A 27,142-nucleotide genomic window follows, 5' to 3' on the forward strand; every position below is an offset into this window, starting at 1 on the left:
GAAAGGTTAGTACAGTCGAACAACGAAACTTATCTCTAATGCTTCTAACATTAATGGAGAAAATGGTTAGATTCGCCATCATGGAAAAAGAAAAAGAGGGTGGTTAGGTTGGGACGATACAGCCCTAGTTACCTATCCCGTCAGGTGGCTCTTCCTGCTGGAGGATCGGGGATCCCTCTGCAGTATCCAGCATCTCGTCTATCAACGGATTGAGGGGTGCTGGCAGGTCGTGGAAGCTGGGGCTCTCAGGGTAGTAGTCCAGCATGTTCTCAATTTCTGCTTGCAGAACCAGGTCTATAGCGGGAGTGGAGGGCTGTTCGTTCTCCACCAGTACTATTTTCCTGGTGGTCTCTGCTACTGGGCTCTCCGCCTGCTTCCTCTTCCGTTTCTTCTTTGTCTTTGTCTCGGTCTCAGTGTCTGGATCTGTGGGGACAGAGGAAGAGACAAGGGCTTGGGAGGAGAGGTTGGGGAAGTTCTCCACCGTGTAGGATAGGGGATCAGCAGCGGGGGGAGAGGTTTGGGTTAGTGCTGCTGATTCCTGGGGGGTTGCCTTATGGGCCGGTGGCTGAACTGCTGAGACCCCGACTAGGGGGGTGATGGTGGTCTCAGTGGGGGGAAGGGAGGGTTTGGAGTTGGCCTGGGCGGGAGGGGGGGAAGGTGTCACCTTCTTTGTCTTACCCGTCTTCAGTTTTGACACCTCGGCGGGCTTGGCCACATTCCTGGACGTCTGAGTCACCTTCTTTGACGCCTTCTTTTGTTCTGCCGGTTGGTCACCCGACACCTTTGCCTTGGGCTTCTTTGTTGTCTCAGCAGGGGAGCGAGCTTCAAAGCCCTTTCCCGGAGCCGAGGCAGCCACCTCCGCCCATGTTTTCCTCCTTTGTGGACAGGTTTTGTAGACATGTCCAGTCAGGCCGCAAAGGTTGCAAGTAGACTTTCTGGGACAATCTTTGGTTTCGTGGCCTGTAACCCTGCAATTCTTGCAGGCTTCCTCCTTGCAGGCCTTCATCTGATGACCCGTCTTGCCACACTTCCTGCAGGTTTGCGGCATATCCGGATAATAGATGAGGCCGTGGGAGTTGCCCAACATGAATGCTTGGGGCAGGTGTTTGAAACCGTCTTCTGATGCAGAATCCTTCTGCAGCAGGACTGTCGCAGCCCACTTGCCCATCCAAAGGTTGTAGCAGTTCAGGACCTTTTCGGGGCCCTTCACCACCGTGCAGTACCTTTGGAGGAATGTCTCGATGTCCTTGCCGGGGGTCCGCAGGTTCCACATTGACACGATGATCCTCCTCTCCTCCCTCTGTAGCAGGCAACTGCATAAGAATTTGGAGAACGGGGAATCCGGCGTCGCTGCTTTCACTGCTTCCCAGTACCTCTTACAGACCGACATGGAGATGAAGGTCACATAAAAGATCCCGGCAACCATGGCTTGGATCCCAAAGATCTCGTGGCTCAGGATCCCCTGGTCCAGCAGCATCTTCTTGCAGAAGACGTCCTTGGACATGTCCGGCACCCTTCCGTCCACCTCCTTCAGCTTCAGGGCCACCGTATCCCTCATGTAGGGAGGGAGCTTTGGGGGCTCCTGGGTCTTCCTGGGCGGCTTCTGAACCCGAGAAGTGGTGGGGGCTTCGGGGTTGGGGACAGCTGCAGGTCCTGGGGTCTGTACCTCGGGTCCTGGGTCTTTGGCCTCCAGTCTTGGGGTTTCAGCCTTTGGGGCTTCCTCCTCCAGTCTTGGGGCTTCTTTGGGGGTCTTCTGCTTCTTCTTCCTTGCCTCCTTGCTTGCTGGAGCCATGGCTTCGGCTTGCTTGGGGGTTAAAGAAGAAAAGGTGCAGAAATCCTTGAGCAGGGTCCTCAGCAGAACTTTCCCCAGGGGGAGAAAGCAATGAAGATTTTCCTGCTTGGTCCGGAGGTTCCTAGCCGATCGCTAGGAGCAAGGTTCCACCGGCAGAAATTCCTCCAGAAGAAACAAAGAAGAAGAAAAAGTAATCCCAGAGATAATCCAAGGTTCTTCCAAGAAGCAGCAAGAAAAAGCAGCAACTCTTCCAAATCTTTTCAAAAATCCAGGGTTCCTTCTTCAGATCTTCAGTCTTCCAGAGTTCTTTGTCAGATCCAAGGTAGTTTCTTGAAAAGGTACTACACTTGATCTTAGCCAAAAGGCCGAGAAGCGATACCGACCATAGCTCGCCCAGACCGGGCCCCCTTCAGAACTCTCAGCACTGCTCACGGAGAGGAGACACCGCCAGGAGGCGAAAAACCTACTCTGCAAGTCACACAGTCCTCTGCGTGGGGACGATTAATCTGCATAGGACCGCCCCCAACAGGCACCTCCCCCGCAAAGCAGCAGGGGGGCCGAGCGAGCGGGCGTCTGCACTTCATCTGCCAGCCGCCCGCTGCTACACCCTCCCCACAACAACTCATTTGTCAAGTCAGTCTGACCGACCGACTGCCTGCCTGACGGCTCAGAGATCACTTTTCCTTTCTCTTGACACAGCCGCTGGACGGTGTGAGGGGACAAGCACGCTCGCTCCAGCACACGCTGATAGCTACAGCTTACCTTCGGTCGTTCGCACCTTCTCAGACTGTGACTGCTAGCAGTGGAGGAGGAAGCAGCCAAATCTCAACCTGCAGGTGTCTTCGATTCAAGTAGACGGCTCCAGACTAATCATGATCCAATTAGCTCCAATTAATTAGGCCGCCGATTAGGTCACTTTTATTTTTCCTTTTTTTTTTTTTCCTTTGTTCCGGGTCGGGCCCATTTAGCACCTCATTAATCAATTAGTGAGAAGCCTTTGTTCCTCCTGCAAAAGACACAGCACACAACACACCTGAGTAGGTGACAAAGCACAAGAGCGTCGTCGACGTCACATTGCAAACTTCGGCTCCATTTCTTTTCCCTTTTCCAAAGTTTTGCTATTTATTTCTCTATCTTTTTCACCAAGTTAAGAAGGGGTGCACCGGTCCTGGAGGTACTGCAATACCAGGTCAATGCGTGGAGTGGACAGAGCAAGCTCTTTTTCCATCTCCCTGTTCCAAAAATCCATTTAATATATGGTCCCCAGATAGGGGACGTATCAGATATTAAACTGATAAGAACAGATTTTTTAAGTTGAATATCCCCAAATGGGGATAAAAACAACAATTTTATTTAAAACAAATCACAAAACAAATCATATTTACAAAACAAAACAAAATTACATATTATGTTCAAGAACAAATCATATTTACATACAGAACAAAATTAACACGTTGTGCACCACAAAATACACATTACTCTTGCAGTCACGTTACAGGATTTAGACCTTCTATCAAACATAACGCCATTATACAGTCCAGTATATCCTGCGATAAACTTTTTTTCCCTATACGTTTCTTAAGGTGTGCAAAAAAAACTCCATATTTTTCAAACTTTGACACAAAATTAGAATCAATCAATTTAACTTCAATTAAATTATTCCTATATTTCTCAGCATCAGGGTGTCCTCTAAATTTCAAAACTTTATCAACAATACAAATTGGCAAATTAAACTTCTGTACATATTCAGTCAGTGCAGCCCGATTCCTCTCTGCACATGTCGAAGTATCCATTTCTGACTCCGTTGCTTCCGCCTTCCTCTTAACGACCTCTCTCTTGGGCATTCCTCCTTGCTCTTTAGATTTTTCTTCTTTCTTTTTAACACAGTCCTTAATTACATGCCCACTTTCTTTACAAAAGAAACATTTTTTCCCTTCGTTGCACGAAAGGTAAGTATGACCTTCAGTATAACACTTAGTGCAAAATTCAATTTCACAATCTTTTTCATCATGTCCATATTGCTTACAATTTTTACAGAAAATGTCCATGTTGTCAAAAAACAAATCACCCACCACCTGATTAATCCTGAACCTGGCAGGGGGTAGCACAAAAGTCCCATCGTCTTTCTCCTGTAACTGGCACAGGAACTTTCTTTTGCCAGTCCAGAACTGGCAGGCATTTAATACGTCGCCTTTAAACACCACTTCCTTACAATACTTCCGTAGGAAGTTCGCGATCTCCCCCTCTGGCATAGTGGGAGAGTACATTTTTACAATAAATAGTTTTTCGTTTTCCACAAAGTGTGGTGTAACCACCACACCCTCCATCGATGGATGCTCTTTAAATCTTCGCAAAGTCTTCAGGAATATTAGATACTTTTCCCTCGTTGCAAAGGTTACATCGTACCAGCCTTTCTTGGGATAGTCCATGATGCATAGGATATCCTCCCGTACAAGCCGGAACAGGCCCAATAGAAGCTCCTCCGACAAATACACCAGGTCTTTCTCCATGGTAAATCGAACGGTGCTCCGGTTCCTCTGGTATGCAGGGATATTCGCCATCTCTCCTCAGTCGCGATTCCAGAAGGTAACGAACCGGTCCCAACTGCAGCTCCTGTAATACAAGGGCCAGTGTGATCGCTCCTCGTTGCCCCGGGACTAGGCCTGCGCCCCAATAGCAGCAGGGGGGTGAAGCCGCCAGCCAACTAATAATAGCTACGACTGGCGACGATCCCCCCAGGCCGAGGACAGGGTACCCGGGGCACCTCCGGCTAAGACTAGGCAGCTCAGAAGATACTACACTTGATCTTAGCCAAAAGGCCGAGAAGCGATACCGACCATAGCTCGCCCAGACCGGGCCCCCTTCAGAACTCTCAGCACTGCTCACGGAGAGGAGACACCGCCAGGAGGCGAAAAACCTACTCTGCAAGTCACACAGTCCTCTGCGTGGGGACGATTAATCTGCATAGGACCGCCCCCAACAGGCACCTCCCCCGCAAAGCAGCAGGGGGGCCGAGCGAGCGGGCGTCTGCACTTCATCTGCCAGCCGCCCGCTGCTACACCCTCCCCACAACAACTCATTTGTCAAGTCAGTCTGACCGACCGACTGCCTGCCTGACGGCTCAGAGATCACTTTTCCTTTCTCTTGACACAGCCGCTGGACGGTGTGAGGGGACAAGCACGCTCGCTCCAGCACACGCTGATAGCTACAGCTTACCTTCGGTCGTTCGCACCTTCTCAGACTGTGACTGCTAGCAGTGGAGGAGGAAGCAGCCAAATCTCAACCTGCAGGTGTCTTCGATTCAAGTAGACGGCTCCAGACTAATCATGATCCAATTAGCTCCAATTAATTAGGCCGCCGATTAGGTCACTTTTATTTTTCCTTTTTTTTTTTTTCCTTTGTTCCGGGTCGGGCCCATTTAGCACCTCATTAATCAATTAGTGAGAAGCCTTTGTTCCTCCTGCAAAAGACACAGCACACAACACACCTGAGTAGGTGACAAAGCACAAGAGCGTCGTCGACGTCACATTGCAAACTTCGGCTCCATTTCTTTTCCCTTTTCCAAAGTTTTGCTATTTATTTCTCTATCTTTTTCACCAAGTTAAGAAGGGGTGCACCGGTCCTGGAGGTACTGCAATACCAGGTCAATGCGTGGAGTGGACAGAGCAAGCTCTTTTTCCATCTCCCTGTTCCAAAAATCCATTTAATATATGGTCCCCAGATAGGGGACGTATCAGATATTAAACTGATAAGAACAGATTTTTTTTTTTTTTTTTTTTTTTTTTTTTTTTTTTCAACACCAACTCAGTTTCGGCCATCAGACTACTTAACTTCAAGACATCTTCCGACCATACATCATTTCGGTGCTTTCAAAGAAATTTTACAATAATTTTTAACTTTACACACAACAATCAACTCTCCCTTAAGTCAACATAATCAAGCCATTTTTTGGCCTTCCAAAAACCCTCTGCATCTGCTCCCCTACTCTTATCCCATAAATAAACAATATACATTTTTCCCAATATTAACCGCACACAATCGTTAACTGAAATCTCTTTTTTCTTACACACATACACCCCTCTCACATTCCACAAAATTTCTTTAATACATGCACACATAATCCACAGCAATCGCACCTTCACATTCTTACTCAAAACCAACCCAAACATAAAAGCCTCAAAAGTAAGGAAATTAACCCCAGTTATCTCTTTACATAAAGGACCCATTTTCCCAATTACCTCTCTAGCATACATACAGTTCCAAAATAAATGTACAACATTCTCATACCCCATACATCCTTCTCTCGGACAACGATCAGACTGAATTATACCTCTATTTTTCTGAAACTCTCTCACCGGGAGCACACCATGCAAACTCTGCCACACAATCTCACTCTGCTTATTTGTCACACCCACCATTCTCACTTTCGACCATACCGTCTCAACCTCTACACTTCTTACTAAATTAATCTCAGACACCCTTTCCCTACTTTCAATCATTCTAACAACACCTTTCTTGTTTTTTAAAACTACTTTATCCATCTTCTCTAGTTCATACTTTAACACAAATTTAACCACCCATTCATACCATTTTGCACACTCAAAACTGATCGGCTTTCTTAAATCTTTCACACACCAATTCAGACTATAAAATTTCCTACCACTCACATATCTACACATACATGCCATCAAACTCTCAGACTCCATCATACTCAACACATAAACCAAAATATTCACACCACAATACACCTCTAAATTTGGAAAACCATATCCCCCTTTACTCACACTTTTTGTCACAACCGCACGACCCAATCTCTCCATCTTAGATCCCCAAAAGAAAATAAACAAGATTCGATTCAAACGCCTCAACTGAACCACACTAGGAGGAAAAATAAATGCCAAATACAAAATAATAGGCAACAACACACTTTTAATCACAACCACCTTCCCAACCATAGACAACTCACGCATTTTCCACATACACAATTTCTTTTCAATCTTTCCACCCACATCTACCCAATTCTCACTACCATCCAATCTGTCATCCAATTTCACCCCCAAAACTTTAATTGCACCATGCACTTGATTCATTCCAACATCCTCTCTCACATCCATTTCACCAAAAATTTTATACTCACTCTTCTCCCAATTTATTTTAAACGCAGACGCAGAACAAAAAAAAACACACAACAATTTCACTCTCAACATAGCGCAAACCGAATCACATAAGACACATACATCATCCATGTACGCACTCACTTTTAACTCTCTGCCATTACTCCCAGGCACTCTCACACCTCTCACAACTTTATCCTTTCTCAGCAAACACAATAAAGGTTCCAACGCGCAAATGAAAACAATGGGGGACAGGGGACACCCCTGTCTCACCCCAGACAACACATTCACTCTCCGTCCCACTACTCCATTTACCAACACCCTACTTGAAATACCTTCATACAAACACTTCACACACTTCACAAACTTAACCGGAAAACCCATTTGCACTAAGACATTAAACAAAAAACCATGCGCCAACCTGTCATACGCCTTCTCAAAATCAATCGACATTAATACCACATTCTTCCGCCCATTCGTACAATCCCACAGACAATCTCTCAACAAACATAACGCCCCATGTATCCGCCTTCCCGGGATTCCACAAAATTGCTCATCCCCAATCACCTCCTCAATCACACCTTTCATTCTAGTAGCAATAATTTTCGCAAAGATCTTATAGTCACAATTTAATAATGTAATAGGTCTCCAATTTTTTATCAATTTTACATCTCCTTTTTTCGGAATTAAAACTACCACACCCTCTTTCATACTTTCACCCAATCTCTCATTCTCCCACATAAAATTTAACACATTACATACTTCCTTACCAATCACCCCCCAAAAACATTTATAAAATTCAACAGGCAAACCATCCATACCCGGAGTTTTATTCACAGCCATACTACATACAACCTCCCATACTTCACTCTCACCAATGTCCTTCACCAAGCAACCTTTACTTTCCTCAAACAACTTTCTATCCATACAACTTAAGACATCTTTTTCCATTCTCACATCACGCCACTTCTCTGCATACAATTCCTCATAAAAACTTGCAACCTCTTCATAACATTCATCATCTCTCACTTCCCTTCCATCCTCGCACATCACCGATTCCAAGTCCATCTTTCTACAAAAAGTCTTCTTAAAAAAAAACCGCGAACACGTTTCATCTTTCTCTAACTTTTCAATCTTTGACCTGAAAATAATACTCCTACCAATCCCACACATAAACTCCCTACTCTCCTTTCTTACTTCATTCAACGCATTCTGTACATCCATACCACATTCTCTTAACCTCATCAACATTCTCATTCTTTTATTCAAACACTCAAACCTTTCCCTCTTCTTCCTTGCAACCTCAAAACTAACACTTCTAAAAAAACTTTTAACTTTCTTTTTCACCCATTCCCACCAACACAACACACTCACAAACTCCACTTTCCGCACCACCCATTCCTTAAAACATTCTTCAAACCTCATCCTAACCCACTCGTCTTCCAGCAATAACACATTCAATTTCCAAACACCCCTCCCATACTTACAACATCCTTCTAGATCAAACACACCTTTTAACATCATATGGTCAGAAAATAATACAGATTTTTGACTATAATCTAAACAAATTATCCCAGCAGACACAAAAAAATAATCAATCCTGGATGAAAACCCTCCCCTATCTGCAAAATAAGTGTCATAACATGGATCATAACCACATAATTTTTGTGCATCCTTTAAATCATAAACATCAATTATATTTCCCAACACTTTCCCAGAAACATCACAACTTTCCCTCCCCATATCAACATTAAAATCCCCAACAAAAATAACTGGACTTCTACCCTGCAAAAAAAACTTAATTTTTTCAAACAAACTTATCCTTTCAGTTTTTTTCGCTGGGGCATAAACATTTACAACCCTAAACAAAATCCCCCTATACTTTAAATTAGCCAAAATACACCTCCCCTCTTCAATCACAACATAACTTAACATACATACTTCTTTAGACTTCAACAAAATTCCCACCCCATCATTCTTATTTATGCAACTACCCGACCAACACATACTACCACATCCCCATTCACTCTCACACACAGGCTCTCTGATTCCACACTCCTGCAAACACACAATATCAGAGTTCTCATTCCTGAGAAAATCCAAAATCGCAGCCCTTCTATTCCTCCCTTGAAAAACCCTTACATTTTGCGAAACTATTACCACCCCCATACCTCTATACCCAAAAGCCTATTTCAGCTTACAAAGAAGAAAAAACCAACACATCAGGAAAAAAAACGGAAATTAATCACACATTCCCATCTCTTCCCTATCCAGGCTTTGTGCAAAAACCCAGAGGGTCCAAACCACTCGCCTCCATCTCCTCAAAAGCTTGGCCCTCTTCCATTTCGCTCTCCGTTGTGTTCTCCGTATCTGTACGGATTTTTTTCGACGCCCTCGATACCGCCAATTTCTGTTCATCCTCAGAGTCAGACTGTGTAATCCCACCACCCTCCCTTTTACACAAATTCGACCCACCCGGGTCTTCCACAGAGCTGGAGATAATATTTGCTGGGTCCGACAGGTGTTGAGGGCTGTCAAACTCAATTATGTCCGCTATGTCGAGCATTTCTAACACCACAGCCGGCTCCACCTCCTGTTCCTGCACAGAGGCAGCCTGGCTCACAACAGCCGCATAAGACTTTCCAGCCAACATAGAGCTAGAGCGCTCCTCCTGCGCTGCGCCCATATCTCTCGATACCACCTGAGCCGGTCCAGGAGCCCGGGAACCTAAACCCATAGACCTCTTCTCCACCGCAGGACATTTTCGCAGGCCATGGTCCTCTGACCCACAAATGTCACATTTCCTCCTCTGCGAACAATCCCCGGCCTTGTGACCGGCAGTTTTACAATTTCTGCAAAAGACGTCATTTTTGCAACTTTCAGCAGTATGGCCAAAATTGAAACAATTTCGGCAGAAAGTGGGCTGGCCATCGTACCAAATCCGCCCCCTATGACCCCCAACTGAAAAATTCGCTGGGGGGTGCATAAATCCACCAACTGAATTTTTATCCTGCTTAAAGGTCAAAGTGTATTTTAACCTGCAATTATATACACCCATTGAATTCTTTAAAGGTTCTACACTCTTGATCATCGCATAGTTTTTCAAATATGCCGTCACGACATCTACTGGAGTATAGACATTAAAGAGGTGTACAAATAGAGTCTTTTCCTCCAATGCAAAGTCAGGGTAAACAGAAATACCTTCCAACACCGGTGAATTTAACAGGCTACGAAGCTTTTCATATATCGCAAAACACTTAGCTTCTTCGAGAAAGGTTATCTCGAAAATTCCACGTCCTGGAAAGTCGTTTGCTCCAAGAAGATCCCTCAGGTCCAGCCGCGTCTGCTCCACCAAAACCGTCTTCAGGATATAACGGACGTTATTTTTCGCTCTGTCATCCACCGGCACCACGAAACGTATAGTATTCCTCTTTGCCATAGTTGAGTCTTCCGAAAAAAAACTGTCGACCAAAGTCACAGCAACACTTGATCCCTCCTCGTCGTCGTCTGCTCTAGGGTAAACCCTAAGCACACTCCAGACCTCCTGACCGCGTCCGGACGTGCCTGGATCGCAGCCAAAAGGCCGAGAAGCGATACCGACCATAGCTCGCCCAGACCGGGCCCCCTTCAGAACTCTCAGCACTGCTCACGGAGAGGAGACACCGCCAGGAGGCGAAAAACCTACTCTGCAAGTCACACAGTCCTCTGCGTGGGGACGATTAATCTGCATAGGACCGCCCCCAACAGGCACCTCCCCCGCAAAGCAGCAGGGGGGCCGAGCGAGCGGGCGTCTGCACTTCATCTGCCAGCCGCCCGCTGCTACACCCTCCCCACAACAACTCATTTGTCAAGTCAGTCTGACCGACCGACTGCCTGCCTGACGGCTCAGAGATCACTTTTCCTTTCTCTTGACACAGCCGCTGGACGGTGTGAGGGGACAAGCACGCTCGCTCCAGCACACGCTGATAGCTACAGCTTACCTTCGGTCGTTCGCACCTTCTCAGACTGTGACTGCTAGCAGTGGAGGAGGAAGCAGCCAAATCTCAACCTGCAGGTGTCTTCGATTCAAGTAGACGGCTCCAGACTAATCATGATCCAATTAGCTCCAATTAATTAGGCCGCCGATTAGGTCACTTTTATTTTTCCTTTTTTTTTTTTTCCTTTGTTCCGGGTCGGGCCCATTTAGCACCTCATTAATCAATTAGTGAGAAGCCTTTGTTCCTCCTGCAAAAGACACAGCACACAACACACCTGAGTAGGTGACAAAGCACAAGAGCGTCGTCGACGTCACATTGCAAACTTCGGCTCCATTTCTTTTCCCTTTTCCAAAGTTTTGCTATTTATTTCTCTATCTTTTTCACCAAGTTAAGAAGGGGTGCACCGGTCCTGGAGGTACTGCAATACCAGGTCAATGCGTGGAGTGGACAGAGCAAGCTCTTTTTCCATCTCCCTGTTCCAAAAATCCATTTAATATATGGTCCCCAGATAGGGGACGTATCAGATATTAAACTGATAAGAACAGATTTTTTGATTGAAAGAGCCTTTATTCACAGATACACAGTAAAACTTACAGACAGTGTGTGCCATGACGCAGCATGGGCTTTGTACAAAGCACACAATAAATTAAGATACACTCCTAGCACTATCCTAACACTATGGCAGAATAAGTGCTACTCTAGCATACTAGCTCAGGCAAACAAAAAACACACATTTTTCAATTAAAACTAACCTGCAACAGGGGATGGGAGGGGTGGGGGGGAGGGAGGAGGGAAAGGGGGTAAGTTGTCACAGGCCCGAAGCTTTATTGAAAAATAACAGACACATGAGGGAGGTAGGGGGGGAAGGAGAGGATGGTAAGTCTTCTTCTTCCTGGATGCCTCCTTCTGTGAGGAAAGAGGCAAAGTCCCATAACTCCCTAAATAAAGTCCATGGTCAGTTAAAACAAGATAAACAAAGTCCACAAGAGAAAAATGAAGAAGTGGCTTGTCAGTCCTCTTCTTCTAAGTCCACCCTGCTGTCAAGGGAGGCATAGTCTCTGAGCTGGCTCAAGACTAGCCGGTGACAGTCCTGGATGGACAAAGTTTCTCTGTGAAGGGTGAGGCGCCTCCTGGCGTACCACAAGACGTCTTTGAAGCAGTTCATAAGACGCCAGGCATCCTGGATGGCCCCCACCGTGTGGGTGCCCTGGAACAGGCCATAAAGTGCAGCGTGGCACGTCATGGTGTTCCTGGGCACAGAAAGAAGCAGTTCGTGATCCAGAGCTTTCAACAGGCCCCGAGCAAAGGGGCATTCCCAGAACAAGTGCAATGATGTCTCCTCCACAAAGGGACACCGGGGGCAGTACTGGGTTTTGCTCAGGTTGCGGGCTGCCATAAATGACCGGGTGGGGAGGCCCCCCTGGATGGCCATCCATGACAGATCCTTGTGCCAGTTGTTAAGCCTTTCACACGACATGTTGGACCACACGGTGTCCATGGTGCTGGTGGTCAGCCCCGGAACACACTCCACAAGATCCTTGGCTCTGATGACTTTGTGGATAGTTTTTGGCTTCCACAAATCCGGCTTGAGTCCCTCCAGATGTTGATCCCTCACAAATTTCACCGCCCTGGCATAGTACCAGGGAGGATCCCAGTTGTAAGGGAAGGAGCTGTTCCACTTGTCCCAACCAAGCCCCCGCCACAGGGGAAGAAGGAAAAAGCGGGACATGGACTTTCCGGCAGAGTCCCTTGGTGTTCTCAGAGTTCTTCGGACCATGTCACACACAAAAGAAATCCAGAGCAAAGTGGGGATGTCGGGGATGCCCTTACCCCCCTTGCGTGGCTCCTTGTACATGACAGACCTTTTGACTCTGTCCATCTTTGAACCCCAAACAAACTTAAACACGGTCCTGGTAATGGCCTTGCTGACTTCGGCCGTGGGAGGCCATGCCTGTGCCGTATAGTGTAGCACAGGTAGCACCTCGTTACGCAGGACCAATGCTTTCCCCGTGAGGGTAAGCTGTCTGAGGGCCCACAGTCCAATCCGTTGGTTTACCTTGGCCAAGCGTTCTTGCCAAGACTTCGTGGCTGCTCCGTCTTTCCCAAACCAAACCCCCAAAACCTTGATAAAGTCTTGCTGGATGGTGAAGGGAAGAGGTGCAGAAGAAGCAGGATGCCAATCCCCGAAGAGCATGACCTCCGACTTCTTGCAGTTGACCTTTGCCCCCGAAGCTTGTCCGAACTGCTCACACGTCTGGGCGAGTTCCGTCACCGAACGCTGGTCTGCGCAGAAGACGGTCACGTCGTCCATGTAGAGTGAGCACTTGACCTCGGCGTGTCCTGGTCCCGGTGCGGTGATCCCTCTGATCTCTCCTCTCTGCCGGATAGATTCTGCGAACAGCTCTATAACACAAACAAAGAGAAGAGGTGAAAGAGGGCAGCCTTGTCTAACCCCTGAAAGGATAGGAAAGGGGTTAGTCTTCCAGCCGTTCACCAACACCGTGCTGCAAATGTCAGAATACATCAGGTTAACATAGGTACAAAACATTTTCCCCAGACCAAGCTTGCGCAGTACTTTACCCATGAATTCATGCGAGACTCGGTCGAAGGCCTTCTCCTGATCAAGGCTGACCAGGGCTGCGCGGATGCGGCGGCTTCTGATGTAATGCACCGTGTCTCTCATGAGGGCTAGACTGTCTGCAATCCTGCGGCCTGGGATGCCGCAGGTCTGGTCCGGGTGGATGATCTTCCCTATGACGCCCTTCAGTCTGTTTGCTAGGACCTTTGCCAGGATCTTGTAGTCCACGTTGAGGAGCGAGATGGGACGCCAATTCTTCAGGTCACACCTCTCTCCCTTCCGCTTGTACAGGATCGTGATCATTCCTTGCCTCAATGACGGCGGCATACTGCCCTCCACCACCATCTCCCCAAAGAGCTCCAGCAAGTCCGGGCAGATGAGGTCCCCCAGCGCTACATAGAGCTCCGCCGGGAGACCGTCACTGCCCGGAGTCCTGCCGGGTCTAAAGGATTTAGCGGCAGAGAGCAGCTCGTCCACCGTCAAAGGGGCATCCATTGCCGTGGCACCTGCAGGATCAAGGGGGTTAGTGATACCTGCTAGGAACCTCTCGGCGGCTTCCGTGTCTGTGGTTTTCGGGGCGTAGAGGCTGCTGTAGAAGTCGGCGACGACTCCCATCACTGCCTTTTTGCCCCGCTGCATGTTTCCGGCTTCGTCGCGCAGCTCAGTCAGGGGCGTGTGGCCGGCGTGGACTTTCCTGAAAAAGAAAGAGTTACACTTCTCACCCTTCTCCAGGTTGTCCATTTTAGCACGAAAGATGATTCGCTTGGATTCCTCCTCAAAGTGACTTTTCAGACGCTTCTTGGTGTCCTCCAGCTCCTCTCTGACGTCCCAGCCGCAGTGGTGGAGGTCCTGCAGTGATCTCAGCTGACGCTGGAGCTCCCTGAAGTCCCTTTTCACTTTGGCCGCCTGCCGCCTGCCTTTGTCCTGAAAGAAACTACGCAATTCAACTTTAGCATACTCCCACCATTCACTGACAGTAGCAAACAAACATTTGTCATTCCTCAAAACCATGTAGGCATCTCTAAGCTCCTCCTGCACTCCCTCCTGTTCCAGCAAGGCACAGTTCAGTTTCCAGGACCCTGGGCCAGTTGGAAAACCATGGCCCAGGGCGCCCCGAACCCGGACGGCCCTGTGGTCAGAGAAGAAGCAGGGGACCATAGAGTACCCACACGGCTTGATCGCTCTAGAGGTGAACACGAAGTCTATCCGGGAACGCAGTGAGCCATCGGGGCGGCTCCACGTGTAATTCACGGAGCCGCACCCCATGGAACCCACCGCGTCCTTTAAGGATGCTTCAGTTACCATCTCTATGAGCAGTTTGGACGTGACATCAAGCTTGCTCGAGGTGCCGGAGCTGCGCCCATCTTCCTCTATGGGGCAGTTGAAGTCTCCGGCCATCACTACGGCCCGGGTGGTGGCGAGCTGCGGTCTGAGGTTCTGGAAAAGTTCCAGACGCTCACCCTTGTCAGGGGATGCGTACACGCTGATTAGCCGCACGGGCTCACCCGCCCAGGAGCCATCTACGACCAGAAGTCGGCCGCAGACTAGCTCCTGGACGGAATCAAGCGTGAAAGCGCTTCCCCTGAGGAGGATGGCGGTGCCTGCAGACTTACAGTCGCCCCCCCCGGACCAGTAGGACGGGCCGTGACTCCACTGCCTGGCCAGATGTTGGTAGGACCTAGAGGAGGGGAGAGCACATTCCTGCAACATAAAAACATCACCTGGTTGGGAGGCAAGAAAGGTTAGTACAGTCGAACAACGAAACTTATCTCTAATGCTTCTAACATTAATGGAGAAAATGGTTAGATTCGCCATCATGGAAAAAGAAAAAAGAGGGTGGTTAGGTTGGGACGATACAGCCCTAGTTACCTATCCCATCAGGTGGCTCTTCCTGCTGGAGGATCGGGGATCCTTCTGCAGTATCCAGCATCTCGTCTATCAACGGATTGAGGGGTGCTGGCAGGTCGTGGTAGCTGGGGCTCTCAGGGTAGTAGTCCAGCATTTTATCAATTTCTGCATGCAGAACCAGGTCTATAGCGGAAGTGGAGGGCTGTTCGTTCTCCACCAGTACTATTTTCCTGGTGGTCCCTGCTACTGGGCTCTCCGCCTGCTTCCTCTTCCGTTTCTTCTTTGTCTTTGTCTCGGTCTCAGTGTCTGGATCTGTGGGGACAGAAGAAGAGACAAGGGCTTGGGAGGAGAGGTTGGGGAAGTTCTCCACCGTGTAGGATAGGGGATCAGCAGCGGGGGGAGGGGTTTGGGTTAGTGCTGCTGATTCCTGGGGGGTTGCCTTATGGGCCGGTGGCTGAACTGCTGAGACCCCGACTAGGGGGGTGATGGTGGTCTCAGTGGGGGGAAGGGAGGGTTTGGAGTTGGCCTGGGAGGGAGGGGGGGAAGGTGTCACCTTCTTTGTCTTACCCGTCTTCAGTTTTGACACCTCGGCGGGCTTGGCCACATTCCTGGACGTCTGAGTCACCTTCTTTGACGCCTTCTTTTGTTCTGCCGGTTGGTCACCCGACACCTTTGCCTTGGGCTTCTTTGTTGTCTCAGCAGGGGAGCGAGCTTCAAAGCCCTTTCCCGGAGCCGAGGCAGCCACCTCCGCCCATGTTTTCCTCCTTTGTGGACAGGTTTTGTAGACGTGTCCAGTCAGGCCGCAAAGGTTGCAAGTAGACTTTCTGGGACAATCTTTGGTTTCGTGGCCTGTAACCCTGCAATTCTTGCAGGCTTCCTCCTTGCAGGCCTTCATCTGATGACCCGTCTTGCCACACTTCCTGCAGGTTTGCGGCATATCCGGATAATAGATGAGGCCGTGGGAGTTGCCCAACATGAATGCTTGGGGCAGGTGTTTGAAACCGTCTTCTGATGCAGAATCCTTCTGCAGCAGGACTGTCGCAGCCCACTTGCCCATCCAAAGGTTGTAGCAGTTCAGGACCTTTTCGGGGCCCTTCACCACCGTGCAGTACCTTTGGAGGAATGTCTCGATGTCCTTGCCGGGGGTTCGCAGGTTCCACATTGACACGATGATCCTCCTCTCCTCCCTCTGTAGCAGGCAGCTGCATAAGAATTTGGAGAACGGGGAATCCGGCGTCGCTGCTTTCACTGCTTCCCAGTACCTCTTACAGACCGACATGGAGATGAAGGTCACATAAAAGATCCCGGCAACCATGGCTTGGATCCCAAAGATCTCGTGGCTCAGGATCCCCTGGTCCAGCAGCATCTTCTTGCAGAAGACGTCCTTGGACATGTCCGGCACCCTTCCGTCCACCTCCTTCAGCTTCAGGGCCACCGTATCCCTCATGTAGGGAGGGAGCTTTGGGGGCTCCTGGGTCTTCCTGGGCGGCTTCTGAATCCGAGAAGTGGTGGGGGCTTCGGGGTTGGGGACAGCTGCAGGTCCTGGGGTCTGTACCTCAGGTCCTGGGTCTTTGGCCTCCAGTCTTGGGGTTTCAGCCTTTTGGGCTTCCTCCTCCAGTCTTGGGGCTTCCTTGGGGGTCTTCTGCTTCTTCTTCCTTGCCTCCTTGCTTGCTGGAGCCATGGCTTCGGCTTGCTTGGTGGTTTAAAGAAGAAAAGGTGCAGAAATCCTTGAGCAGGGTCCTCAGCAGAACTTTCCCCAGGGGGAGAAAGCAATGAAGGTTTTCCTGCTTGGTCCGGAGGTTCCTAGCCGATCGCTAGGAGCAAGGTTCCACCGGCAGAAATTCCTCCAGAAGAAACAAAGAAGAAGAAAAAGTAATCCCAGAGATAATCCAAGGTTCTTCCAAGAAGCAGCAAGAAAAAGCAGCAACTCTTCCAAATCTTTTCAAAAATCCAGGGTTCCTTCTTCAGATCTTCAGTCTTCCAGAGTTCTTTGTCAGATCCAAGGCAGTTTCTTGAAAAGATACTACACTTGATCTTAGCCAAAAGGCCGAGAAGCGATACCGACCATAGCTCGCCCAGACCGGGCCCCCTTCAGAACTCTCAGCACTGCTCACGGAGAGGAGACACCGCCAGGAGGCGAAAAACCTACTCTGCAAGTCACACAGTCCTCTGCGTGGGGACGATTAATCTGCATAGGACCGCCCCCAACAGGCACCTCCCCCGCAAAGCAGCAGGGGGGCCGAGCGAGCGGGCGTCTGCACTTCATCTGCCAGCCGCCCGCTGCTACACCCTCCCCACAACAACTCATTTGTCAAGTCAGTCTGACCGACCGACTGCCTGCCTGACGGCTCAGAGATCACTTTTCCTTTCTCTTGACACAGCCGCTGGACGGTGTGAGGGGACAAGCACGCTCGCTCCAGCACACGCTGATAGCTACAGCTTACCTTCGGTCGTTCGCACCTTCTCAGACTGTGACTGCTAGCAGTGGAGGAGGAAGCAGCCAAATCTCAACCTGCAGGTGTCTTCGATTCAAGTAGACGGCTCCAGACTAATCATGATCCAATTAGCTCCAATTAATTAGGCCGCCGATTAGGTCACTTTTATTTTTCCTTTTTTTTTTTTTCCTTTGTTCCGGGTCGGGCCCATTTAGCACCTCATTAATCAATTAGTGAGAAGCCTTTGTTCCTCCTGCAAAAGACACAGCACACAACACACCTGAGTAGGTGACAAAGCACAAGAGCGTCGTCGACGTCACATTGCAAACTTCGGCTCCATTTCTTTTCCCTTTTCCAAAGTTTTGCTATTTATTTCTCTATCTTTTTCACCAAGTTAAGAAGGGGTGCACCGGTCCTGGAGGTACTGCAATACCAGGTCAATGCGTGGAGTGGACAGAGCAAGCTCTTTTTCCATCTCCCTGTTCCAAAAATCCATTTAATATATGGTCCCCAGATAGGGGACGTATCAGATATTAAACTGATAAGAACAGATTTTTTTTTTAAGTTGAATATCCCCAAATGGGGATAAAAACAACAATTTTATTTAAAATAAATCACAAAACAAATCATATTTACAAAACAAACTTAAAACTCACATACTGTGTTTACAAAACATAACAGAAATCACATTTTTACACTAAACGAAAAATAGATTTTTCTAAACAAAAAATCACTATTACATCAATTAAATCTACTGAAAAATCTTCTTTCTTTTTCCCTCGCAGACGTTTCCCAAGGTATCTGTTGAAAACCTCATTGATGGAGATCTTCGCCAAAAATTCAGGTACAGTCAATTTTTCACGTACAGTATTACGTACAGTTCCACAATCAGGCCTTTCTCTAAACTTTTTAACATCTTCTACATAAGTAGCAGGTAAACCTAAATTTTTTACATACAGTTTAAACTGAGTATCGGTTCTGGCGGGCCTCCCAGGCTCACTCCCAGAACTTTCCTCAGACATTTCAGATCTACACTCCTCCTCCTCCTCTTTATCTTTTTCCTTCTTTTTCACACAATCCTTAATCAAATGACCTACAGTTTTACAGAAAAAACATTTCTTCCCATCATTACAATTTTGATATGTATGCCCCTCTGTATAACATTTGGTACAAAACAATAAACAACAATCGTTTTCTGAATGTCCGTACTGTTTGCAGTTTTTGCAAAAAGTGTCCATATTTTCGAAAAAAAGGTCACCTACTACACGGTTTATCCTAAAACGTGCAGGAGGAAGTACAAAAGTCCCGTCATCTTTACATATTAATTTGCACAAAAACTTTCTTTTCCCAGTCCAAAATTGGCAAGAGTTCATTACATCACCCTTGTAGGTGACTTCCTTGCAAAATTGTCTCAAGAAGTTAGCTATTTCCCCTTCCGGCATCGTAGGGGAATACATCTTTACAATAAAAAGTTTTTCATCTTCAATGAAATGTGGCGTAACCACCACACCCTCCAACAAAGGATGGTCCTTTAGTCTTCGCAAAGTCTTCAGGAGAGATAGATATCTCTCCCTCGTTGCAAATGTGACATCATAACAATTTTTCTTCGGATAATCCATAACGCAGAGTATCTCTTCCCTTTTCAGCTGGAACAATCCCAGTAAAAGCTGCTCGGACAGGAACACCAGGTCCTTCTCCATCGTAAACCTCACGGTATTCCGGTTTCTTTGGTATCCAGGTATCGACGCCATCTCTCTCACGTCACCCGACCAGTAGCTCACCGATAACAACTGCAGCACCTAGGAAAAGGGCCAGTATGATCGCTCCTCGTTGCTCCGGGCCTATTTCCTCCACCCCAATAGCAGCAGGGGGGTTAAGACAGGGCTATAAACCCGTGCCGATCCCCCCAGGCCGAGGCGAAGGAGCACCCGGAGCACCTCCGGCCAAGACCAAGGCAGCACCCGCAAAGATACTACACTTGATCTTAGCCAAAAGGCCGAGAAGCGATACCGACCATAGCTCGCCCAGACCGGGCCCCCTTCAGAACTCTCAGCACTGCTCACGGAGAGGAGACACCGCCAGGAGGCGAAAAACCTACTCTGCAAGTCACACAGTCCTCTGCGTGGGGACGATTAATCTGCATAGGACCGCCCCCAACAGGCACCTCCCCCGCAAAGCAGCAGGGGGGCCGAGCGAGCGGGCGTCTGCACTTCATCTGCCAGCCGCCCGCTGCTACACCCTCCCCACAACAACTCATTTGTCAAGTCAGTCTGACCGACCGACTGCCTGCCTGACGGCTCAGAGATCACTTTTCCTTTCTCTTGACACAGCCGCTGGACGGTGTGAGGGGACAAGCACGCTCGCTCCAGCACACGCTGATAGCTACAGCTTACCTTCGGTCGTTCGCACCTTCTCAGACTGTGACTGCTAGCAGTGGAGGAGGAAGCAGCCAAATCTCAACCTGCAGGTGTCTTCGATTCAAGTAGACGGCTCCAGACTAATCATGATCCAATTAGCTCCAATTAATTAGGCCGCCGATTAGGTCACTTTTATTTTTCCTTTTTTTTTTTTTCCTTTGTTCCGGGTCGGGCCCATTTAGCACCTCATTAATCAATTAGTGAGAAGCCTTTGTTCCTCCTGCAAAAGACACAGCACACAACACACCTGAGTAGGTGACAAAGCACAAGAGCGTCGTCGACGTCACATTGCAAACTTCGGCTCCATTTCTTTTCCCTTTTCCAAAGTTTTGCTATTTATTTCTCTATCTTTTTCACCAAGTTAAGAAGGGGTGCACCGGTCCTGGAGGTACTGCAATACCAGGTCAATGCGTGGAGTGGACAGAGCAAGCTCTTTTTCCATCTCCCTGTTCCAAAAATCCATTTAATATATGGTCCCCAGATAGGGGACGTATCAGATATTAAACTGATAAGAACAGATTTTTTTTTGATTGAAAGAGCCTTTATTCACAGATACACAGTAAAACTTACAGACAGTGTGTGCCATGACGCAGCATGGGCTTTGTACAAAGCACACAATAAATTAAGATACACTCCTAGCACTATCCTAACACTATGGCAGAATAAGTGCTACTCTAGCATACTAGCTCAGGCAAACAAAAAACACACATTTCTCAATAAAAACAACTAACCTGCAACAGGGGGTGGGAGGGGGGGAGGGAGGAGGGGAAGGGGGTAAGTTGTCACAGGCCCGAAGCTTTATTGAAAAATCACAGACACATGAGGGAGGTAGGGGGGAAGGAGAGGATGGTAAGTCCTCTTCTTCCTGGATGCCTCCTCCTGTGAGGAAAGAGGCAAAGTCCCATAACTCCCTAAATAAAGTCCAAGAAAAACAAAGTCCACAAGAGAAAATGAAGAAGAAGCTTGTCAGTCCTCTTCCTCTGAGTCCACCCTGCTGTCAAGGGAGGCGTAGTCTCTGAGCTGGCTCAAGACTAGCCGGTGACAGTCCTGGATGGACAAAGTTTCTCTGTGGAGGGTGAGGCGCCTCCTGGCGTACCACAAGACGTCTTTGAAGCAGTTCATAAGACGCCAGGCATCCTGGATGGCCCCCACCGTGTGGGTGCCTTGGAACAGGCCATAAAGTGCAGCGTGGCACGTCATGGTGTTCCTGGGCACAGAAAGAAGCAGTTCGTGATCCAGAGCTTTCAACAGGCCCCGAGCAAAGGGGCATTCCCAGAACAGGTGCAATGATGTCTCCTCCGCAAAGGGACACCGGGGGCAGTACTGGGTTTTGCTCAGGTTGCGGGCTGCCATAAATGACCGGGTGGGGAGGCCCCCCTGGATGGCCATCCATGACAGATCCTTGTGCCAGTTGTTAAGCCTTTCACACGACATGTTGGACCACACGGTGTCCATGGTGCTGGTGGTCAGCCCCGGAACACACTCCACAAGATCCTTGGCTCTGATGACTTTGTGGATAGTTTTAGGCTTCCACAAATCCGGCTTGAGTCCCTCCAGATGTTGATCCCTCACAAATTTCACCGCCCTGGCATAGTACCAGGGAGGATCCCAGTTGTAAGGGAAGGAGCTGTTCCACTTGTCCCAACCAAGCCCCCGCCACAGGGGAAGAAGGAAAAAGCGGGACATGGACTTTCCGGCAGAGTCCCTTGGTGTTCGCAGAGTTCGTCGGACCATGTCACACACAAAAGAAATCCAAAGCAAAGTGGGGATGTCGGGGATGCCCTTACCCCCCTTGCGAGGCTCCTTGTACATGACAGACCTTTTGACTCTGTCCATCTTTGAACCCCAAACAAACTTAAACACGGTCCTGGTAATGGCCTTGCTGACTTCGGCCGTGGGAGGCCATGCCTGTGCCGTGTAGTGTAGCACAGGCAGCACCTCGTTACGCAGGACCAATGCTTTCCCCGTGAGGGTAAGCTGTCTGAGGGCCCACAGTCCAATCCGTTGGTTTACCTTGGCCAAGCGTTCTTGCCAAGACTTCGTGGCTGCTCCGTCTTTCCCAAACCAAACCCCCAAAACCTTGATAAAGTCTTGCTGGATGGTGAAGGGAAGAGGTGCAGAAGAAGCAGGGTGCCAATCCCCGAAGAGCATGACCTCCGACTTCTTGCAGTTGACCTTTGCCCCCGAAGCTTGTCCGAACAGCTCACACGTCTGGGCGAGTTCCGTCACCGAACGCTGGTCTGCGCAGAAGACGGTCACGTCGTCCATGTAGAGTGAGCACTTGACCTCGGCGTGTCCTGGTCCCGGTGCGGTGATCCCTCTGATCTCTCCTCTCTGCCGGATAGATTCTGCGAACAGCTCTATGACACAAACAAAGAGAAGAGGTGAAAGAGGGCAGCCTTGTCTAACCCCTGAAAGGATAGGAAAGGGGTTAGTCTTCCAGCCGTTCACCAACACCGTGCTGCAAATGTCAGAATACATCAGGTTAACATAGGTACAAAACATTTTCCCCAGACCAAGCTTGCGCAGTACTTTACCCATGAATTCATGCGAGACTCGGTCGAAGGCCTTCTCCTGATCAAGGCTGACCAGGGCTGCGCGGATGCGGCGGCTTCTGATGTAATGCACCGTGTCTCTCATGAGGGCTAGACTGTCTGCAATCCTGCGGCCTGGGATGCCGCAGGTCTGGTCCGGGTGGATGATCTTCCCTATGACGCCCTTCAGTCTGTTTGCTAGGACCTTTGCCAGGATCTTGTAGTCCACGTTGAGGAGTGAGATGGGACGCCAATTCTTCAGGTCACACCTCTCTCCCTTCCGCTTGTACAGGATCGTGATCATTCCTTGCCTCAATGACGGCGGCATACTGCCCTCCACCACCATCTCCCCAAAGAGCTCCAGCAAGTCCGGGCAGATGAGGTCCCCCAGCGCTACATAGAGCTCCGCTGGGAGGCCGTCACTGCCCGGAGTCCTGCCGGGTCTAAAGGATTTAGCGGCAGAGAGCAGCTCGTCCACCGTCAAAGGGGCGTCCATTTCCGTGGCACCTGCAGGATCAAGGGGGTTAGTGATACCTGCTAGGAACCTCTCGGCGGCTTCCGTGTCTGTGGTTTTCGGGGCGTAGAGGCTGCTGTAGAAGTCGGCGACGACTCCCATCACTGCCTTTTTGCCCCGCTGCATGTTTCCGGCTTCGTCGCGCAGCTCAGTCAGGGGCGTGTGGCCGGCGTGGACTTTCCTGAAAAAGAAAGAGTTACACTTCTCACCCTTCTCCAGGTTGTCCATTTTGGCACGAAAGATGATTCGCTTGGATTCCTCCTCAAAGTGACTTTTCAGACGCTTCTTGGTGTCCTCCAGCTCCTCTCTGACGTCCCAGCCGCAGTGGTGGAGGTCCTGCAGTGATCTCAGCTGACGCTGGAGCTCTCTGAAGTCCCTTTTCACTTTGGCCGCCTGCCGCCTGCCTTTGTCCTGAAAGAAACTACGCAATTCAACTTTAGCATACTCCCACCATTCACTGACAGTAGCAAACAAACATTTGTCATTCCTCAAAACCATGTAGACATCTCTGAGCTCCTCCCGCACTCCCTCCTGTTCCAGCAAGGCACAGTTCAGTTTCCAGGACCCTGGGCCAGTTGGAAAACCATGGCCCAGGGCGCCCCGAACCTGGACGGCCCTGTGGTCAGAGAAGAAGCAGGGGACCATAGAGTACCCACACGGCTTGATCGCTCTAGAGGTGAACACGAAGTCTATCCGGGAACGCAGTGAGCCATCGGGGCGGCTCCACGTGTAATTCACGGAGCCGCACCCCATGGAACCCACCGCGTCCTTTAAGGATGCTTCAGTTACCATCTCTATGAGCAGTTTGGACGTGACATCAAGCTTGCTCGAGGTGCCGGAGCTGCGCCCATCTTCCTCTATGGGGCAGTTGAAGTCTCCGGCCATCACTACGGCCCGGGTGGTGGCGAGCTGCGGTCTGAGGTTCTGGAAAAGTTCCAGACGCTCACCCTTGTCAGGGGATGCGTACACGCTGATTAGCCGCACGGGCTCACCCGCCCAGGAGCCATCTACGACCAGAAGTCGGCCGCAGACTAGCTCCTGGACGGAATCAAGCGTGAAAGCGCTTCCCCTGAGAAGGATGGCGGTGCCTGCAGACTTACAGTCGCCCCCCCCGGACCAGTAGGACGGGCCGTGACTCCACTGCCTGGCCAGATGTTGGTAGGACCTAGAGGAGGGGAGAGCACATTCCTGCAACATAAAAACATCACCTGGTTGGGAGGCAAGAAAGGTTAGTACAGTCGAACAACGAAACTTATCTCTAATGCTTCTAACATTAATGGAGAAAATGGTTAGATTCGCCATCATGGAAAAAGAAAAAGAGGGTGGTTAGGTTGGGACGATACAGCCCTAGTTACCTATCCCGTCAGGTGGCTCTTCCTGCTGGAGGATCGGGGATCCCTCTGCAGTATCCAGCATCTCGTCTATCAACGGATTGAGGGGTGCTGGCAGGTCGTGGAAGCTGGGGCTCTCAGGGTAGTAATCCAGCATGTTCTCAATTTCTGCTTGCAGAACCAGGTCTATAGCGGGAGTGGAGGGCTGTTCGTTCTCCACCAGTACTATTTTCCTGGTGGTCTCTGCTACTGGGCTCTCCGCCTGCTTCCTCTTCCGTTTCTTCTTTGTCTTTGTCTCGGTCTCAGTGCCTGGATCTGTGGGGACAGAGGAAGAGACAAGGGCTTGGGAGGAGAGGTTGGGGAAGTTCTCCACCGTGTAGGATAGGGGATCAGCAGCAGGGGGAGGGGTTTGGGTTAGTGCTGCTGATTCCTGGGGGGTTGCCTTATGGGCCGGTGGCTGAACTGCTGAGACCCCGACTAGGGGGGTGATGGTGGTCTCAGTGGGGGGAGGGGAGGGTTTGGAGTTGGCCTGGGCGGGAGGGGGGGAAGGTGTCACCTTCTTTGTCTTACCCGTCTTCAGTTTTGACACCTCTGCGGGCTTGGCCACATTCCTGGGCGTCTGAGTCACCTTCTTTGACGCCTTCTTTTGTTCTGCCGGTTGGTCACCCGACACCTTTGCCTTGGGCTTCTTTGTTGTCTCAGCAGGGGAGCGAGCTTCAAAGCCCTTTCCCGGAGCCGAGGCAGCCACCTCCGCCCATGTTTTCCTCCTTTGTGGACAGGTTTTGTAGACATGTCCAGTCAGGCCGCAAAGGTTGCAAGTAGACTTTCTGGGACAATCTTTGGTTTCGTGGCCTGTAACCCTGCAATTCTTGCAGGCTTCCTCCTTGCAGGCCTTCATCTGATGACCCGTCTTGCCACACTTCCTGCAGGTTTGCGGCATATCCGGATAATAGATGAGGCCGTGGGAGTTGCCCAACATGAATGCTTGGGGCAGGTGTTTGAAACCGTCTTCTGATGCAGAATCCTTCTGCAGCAGGACTGTCGCAGCCCACTTGCCCATCCAAAGGTTGTAGCAGTTCAGGACCTTTTCGGGGCCCCTCACCACCGTGCAGTACCTTTGGAGGAATGTCTCGATGTCCTTGCCGGGGGTCCGCAGGTTCCACATTGACACGATGATCCTTCTCTCCTCCCTCTGTAGCAGGCAACTGCATAAGAATTTGGAGAACGGGGAATCCGGCGTCGCTGCTTTCACTGCTTCCCAGTACCTCTTACAGACCGACATGGAGATGAAGGTCACATAAAAGATCCCGGCAACCATGGCTTGGATCCCAAAGATCTCGTGGCTCAGGATCCCCTGGTCCAGCAGCATCTTCTTGCAGAAGACGTCCTTGGACATGTCCGGCACCCTTCCGTCCACCTCCTTCAGCTTCAGGGCCACCGTATCCCTCATGTAGGGAGGGAGCTTTGGGGGCTCCTGGGTCTTCCTGGGCGGCTTCTGAACCCGAGAAGTGGTGGGGGCTTCGGGGTTGGGGACAGCTGCAGGTCCTGGGGTCTGTACCTCGGGTCCTGGGTCTTTGGCCTCCAGTCTTGGGGTTTCAGCCTTTGGGGCTTCCTCCTCCAGTCTTGGGGCTTCTTTGGGGGTCTTCTGCTTCTTCTTCCTTGCCTCCTTGCTTGCTGGAGCCATGGCTTCGGCTTGCTTGGGGGGTTAAAGAAGAAAAGGTGCAGAAATCCTTGAGCAGGGTCCTCAGCAGAACTTTCCCCAGGGGGAGAAAGCAATGAAGATTTTCCTGCTTGGTCCGGAGGTTCCTAGCCGATCGCTAGGAGCAAGGTTCCACCGGCAGAAATTCCTCCAGAAGAAACAAAGAAGAAGAAGAAAAAGTAATCCCAGAGATAATCCAAGGTTCTTCCAAGAAGCAGCAAGAAAAAGCAGCAACTCTTCCAAATCTTTTCAAAAATCCAGGGTTCCTTCTTCAGATCTTCAGTCTTCCAGAGTTCTTTGTCAGATCCAAGGCAGTTTCTTGAAAAGATACTACACTTGATCTTAGCCAAAAGGCCGAGAAGCGATACCGACCATAGCTCGCCCAGACCGGGCCCCCTTCAGAACTCTCAGCACTGCTCACGGAGAGGAGACACCGCCAGGAGGCGAAAAACCTACTCTGCAAGTCACACAGTCCTCTGCGTGGGGACGATTAATCTGCATAGGACCGCCCCCAACAGGCACCTCCCCCGCAAAGCAGCAGGGGGGCCGAGCGAGCGGGCGTCTGCACTTCATCTGCCAGCCGCCCGCTGCTACACCCTCCCCACAACAACTCATTTGTCAAGTCAGTCTGACCGACCGACTGCCTGCCTGACGGCTCAGAGATCACTTTTCCTTTCTCTTGACACAGCCGCTGGACGGTGTGAGGGGACAAGCACGCTCGCTCCAGCACACGCTGATAGCTACAGCTTACCTTCGGTCGTTCGCACCTTCTCAGACTGTGACTGCTAGCAGTGGAGGAGGAAGCAGCCAAATCTCAACCTGCAGGTGTCTTCGATTCAAGTAGACGGCTCCAGACTAATCATGATCCAATTAGCTCCAATTAATTAGGCCGCCGATTAGGTC

At 49.8% G+C, this 27,142-nt stretch overlaps 3 non-coding genes and 6 pseudogenes across 3 annotated transcripts; all 9 read right to left on the reverse strand.

Annotated features, from left to right (window-relative positions):
• Window positions 1-2,005: 2,005 nt before the first annotated feature.
• On the reverse strand, window positions 2,006-2,169 carry LOC140066374 (U2 spliceosomal RNA; annotated as a pseudogene).
• Window positions 2,170-2,944: 775 nt separating this feature from the next.
• On the reverse strand, window positions 2,945-3,136 carry LOC140066258 (U2 spliceosomal RNA). Its single transcript, XR_011848178.1, has one exon. It is a non-coding gene; the product is annotated as a U2 spliceosomal RNA (small nuclear RNA).
• A 1,331-nt stretch (window positions 3,137-4,467) lies between these two features.
• On the reverse strand, window positions 4,468-4,623 carry LOC140066380 (U2 spliceosomal RNA; annotated as a pseudogene).
• A 775-nt stretch (window positions 4,624-5,398) lies between these two features.
• Window positions 5,399-5,595, reverse strand: LOC140066343 (U2 spliceosomal RNA). The gene has a single exon (XR_011848221.1). It is a non-coding gene; the product is annotated as a U2 spliceosomal RNA (small nuclear RNA).
• Window positions 5,596-11,276: 5,681 nt separating this feature from the next.
• LOC140066270 (U2 spliceosomal RNA) lies at window positions 11,277-11,450 on the reverse strand (annotated as a pseudogene).
• Window positions 11,451-17,204: 5,754 nt separating this feature from the next.
• On the reverse strand, window positions 17,205-17,368 carry LOC140066369 (U2 spliceosomal RNA; annotated as a pseudogene).
• A 775-nt stretch (window positions 17,369-18,143) lies between these two features.
• Window positions 18,144-18,339, reverse strand: LOC140066261 (U2 spliceosomal RNA). Its single transcript, XR_011848181.1, has one exon. It is a non-coding gene; the product is annotated as a U2 spliceosomal RNA (small nuclear RNA).
• A 2,188-nt stretch (window positions 18,340-20,527) lies between these two features.
• Window positions 20,528-20,704, reverse strand: LOC140066280 (U2 spliceosomal RNA; annotated as a pseudogene).
• Window positions 20,705-26,441: 5,737 nt separating this feature from the next.
• LOC140066371 (U2 spliceosomal RNA) lies at window positions 26,442-26,605 on the reverse strand (annotated as a pseudogene).
• Window positions 26,606-27,142: the final 537 nt, after the last annotated feature.

This window comes from Engystomops pustulosus, chromosome 6 (genome assembly GCF_040894005.1).
Source record: "Engystomops pustulosus chromosome 6, aEngPut4.maternal, whole genome shotgun sequence".
Lineage (NCBI taxonomy): Eukaryota > Metazoa > Chordata > Amphibia > Anura > Leptodactylidae > Engystomops > Engystomops pustulosus.